Consider the following 3687-nt stretch of genomic DNA (forward strand, 5'->3'; position numbering starts at 1 on the left):
TCGAGTACTCAAATTAAAGCTAAAGATTCACGCTTTCGAACGATGTCAACTTCATTTGCGCGCGATTTTTATTTTACTTTTTTGGAACTTCGCAAACTTGGTAAAAAAATTTTTAGATTTGATGCATCTCCATTTGCATCCGTGCAGCTTTGTAAAGAATCAGTAAGTCATTTAATGAATTATGGATTTCAAAAGTAGAGACTTTAAGCTGCGAAATGCTTTTTCGATCGTTATGTTATGATAATTTTTGACAAAGTTGCTCTATCTTGAATTTTTAGAAATTATCGATATATTAACGCAGTGTCCGGTCAATTAGTTTGGTGACTGTATATACGGAGAAAATTTTATATTAAATTTTAATACAATTTTGAATCATATTTTACTATTTTTTGTATTGTCGGTAGACTATCATGACTTTATAGATTAAATTACAATACAACATAGTAAAATTTAAAACTAACTTCACCTTAACAATTTTTTAATATTTGACATAGTAAAAATTCGTAAGTCAAAGTTATAATTTTTATTGTAAAGCTATAATCTTTATTGAACGTATGATAGGTTATGTATCTATTGGTCTATTGGAATCTATTGGTTAGATTGAAAGAATTCCAAGATTCATAAAAATAATCGGAACACAAGACGTCTCTAAGACATCTTTTATAGACATCTTTCAGACGTTTCTTGCAAAGATGTTTTTAAGATGTCGACGTCTTTAACACATCTTATGTTCCAATTTTGGACCATATGTTGTCTGGGTTACGTATTCTTTCGCTTTTTTAAATGACACAGCACTAACTAAACATAATATTAATATCGATTACAGCCAAGCTTTTCTCTCTTTCGTTGAGCAGTGTGACTTCGGCTGCAGCGTTTGATTGCTTCTGCCGGTTCTTACAAGGAACGAATACTTATCCTACTTCCTATGAGTCTATTTTCCTTCCCCATAAGTTCTTAACAACGAGAGTTATTGAATTTCAAATGTTTTGACATAACTTTTACTATGTCAACACTAATTTTTGTCACATAAATACAGTAATTTTTGTAAAACCGGCGCTCAAGCCACATTCCACAGTAAAAAGAGTTAATTTTTACTATGGTATGCAGTAAAAATTTACTCAGGAAATATTTTTTACTTATCTTTATGATATTAACTTTTATCCAATAAGTTTTACCTTTGTAATATAAAAATTTTTACTATGAGAAAATATAAAAATTACATTGCACTATTGTTTTTAAAAAAATGGCTATAGCATATAAACTTATAATTTCCTGATGGTCCGCAGTTCCTACCGTATTATAGTAATTTTTGCTATAAAATTTTCTCCGTGTTCTAATAAAAGAATTGTTAAAGTGGTTAAAATTTTAAAACATTGTAAGTTAAAATAAAAGTGTAAATATATAGTAAGATATATTTGTACGATTTATTAATTAGTAGGATAAAGATATTAGTTTCGAATCATCCTAAGAATAGAAATTTATATTTTCATTTAGTATGATATCAAATAATTAATAACATGTTTAATAATTATAATTAATCTTAAAGAATATTTTATAGATAATATAATTATATAAGATAATTTTAGTATCATTATATATTTTTTAAGTTTAATTAATGGAAATAATGAAAATGATGCACAATTAGACCTCTGCATCTATTTGTGGATCAGATTATCCGCGAAGTACATTTAATTTTAATTTTGTACTATTTACTAATTCTTGTAAAAACTAATCTATTAAACTTTGCATTTTTAAACATACATCTAAAAATTGACATTTCACGTTTTATTACTTAAAGATATTAATAAAATGTGCAGTTGATTGCTAGTATATATTCTAAACAATAATTCTAAATAACAATAATAATTCTAAACAAGAAATAATTGACGATTAATAAAACTAACATAAATTCATATTTAAAAATTTCATGATATGCAGCATACAATAAAAAATACAATAATTATTTAAATATAATAAATTATTGACAAATTATTTAAATATATAAATTATGGATCAGAACAAATGCTCACGATCCATATTTAGTGTCCTTGCCCTACGTAAGAGAACACAATCATATTCATATAACAAAATGCATAATTTTAACATTTTGCTATGACATGCCTTATATTGTAAACATTATTTTGATTATTACAGTATTTTTTGTAACAATTTTAAAATAATATTCAAAAAATTTTAAATAATTTTCAAGGAAACAAGTTTTCTCTTAAAAAAATTAAGAAACACACAGGCACAGCTGTAACATTTATTTTGGCACATCTCTATCAACACTCTTACAAATTTCTATACTCAGAATGTTTTAAAACTGCAACATTGATAACACGAATTTAAGGATTAATAGAATGTAATAAATCAAATACTTTTCATGCAGTAAACCATCATATGAAATATACTCGTATATCACATTTTTCCAATACATAGTAATGAAGTTGTATTAAAAGTGTTTTTAAAAGGTTTTTAAAAGTGCTCTTAAATTTTAAGAGCACTTTTGCAATATTATATTACAATACTTGAAATTTTGCTTTTCGACAAAATGCATCAAAAGTAGAACTCCAAAATTAATTCCGAATCGACATCTAAAAAATCAATTCTACAATTCCTTGAAACTATGAACTGTATAAAAAAGAAAACAGCATTTACAAGAAATTCAGAAAATTGTTAAAAACAATAATATCATGCAATATTTGTAATTCAGATAATACATTTTACAAATGTACGATACCTTTCATTTTTCTTATCCCTTTTTTATATAAAATTAAATAGCACTTATAATTTACTGCATATCTGAAATATATCTAATTTGAAAGTGCATATGATAATTCTAATAAATTTTATAGTAATATAGCAAAGAAACTTTTTTTGTATATGACATTTTTTTACTTAAAAACCGTCTAATTTATCAGCCTCCATTAATTCTTACATACAATGTGATTGATGTTGTTCGGAAACATTATATAGTTATACATATAGAGTCCGTTTTGTCTATATATGTATATATTTTCAGTTTTGCAAATACATATATACAAAAATTATATAATTTTGCAACATGCAATTACATATCTTTTTTGTAAAGCAATTATTATATTTTTTTTTACATCAATTAATATCGTATAAATATTAATATCGTATTAATATTGTACTTATAAATTATTCTGCATATAAAAGTATTAAGGTACAGTTATCAAAAAATGAAAAGTTTGCAAAATATATCATATTTTATGTAAAAATGTGCCAGAATAAAATATAAAATATCTCGTAAATTATTGATTTTTTATAATTTTGTTTTAATACTTTTATATGCAAAGTAATTAGAAAAAAACATATTATACTAGCTGTTAAGAGGATCCTAAACCCTAGATCAAACTCCAAAAATCCGCTGTTTTACCGACAATTTATGAGTATGTATGCGTGCGATATTGATGTAGTAGTATGTAGTGCTGTGTCATGTTTATTACCACATCAATATATCTCACGCATAAATATACACAAATTTGTCGGTTACTAATATATCTTTATTTAGGCTTCTATACTTAATTTTAACGACTCACCTATATTCATTTCTTTATTGTACATCTGGCTCTGCCTTCATTTCGAGCATATAACCTGCCTAACTTTTTCACGAAGTAAACGTTTTGGTAAATTGATAGCATTGGTCGCCATGTTGAGGTT

The 3687-nt window shown here is 25.2% G+C and overlaps 1 protein-coding gene across 1 annotated transcript in view; it reads left to right on the forward strand.

Moving 5' to 3' along the window:
* LOC105452275 (photoreceptor-specific nuclear receptor-like) overlaps positions 1 to 3687 on the forward strand; it is a 40396-nt gene that overhangs the window by 26454 nt on the left and 10255 nt on the right. The window lies entirely within an intron of this gene.

The sequence above is a fragment of the Wasmannia auropunctata genome, unplaced genomic scaffold, assembly GCF_000956235.1.
Source record: "Wasmannia auropunctata unplaced genomic scaffold, wasmannia.A_1.0 LD336035.1, whole genome shotgun sequence".
NCBI classification, from domain to species: domain Eukaryota; kingdom Metazoa; phylum Arthropoda; class Insecta; order Hymenoptera; family Formicidae; genus Wasmannia; species Wasmannia auropunctata.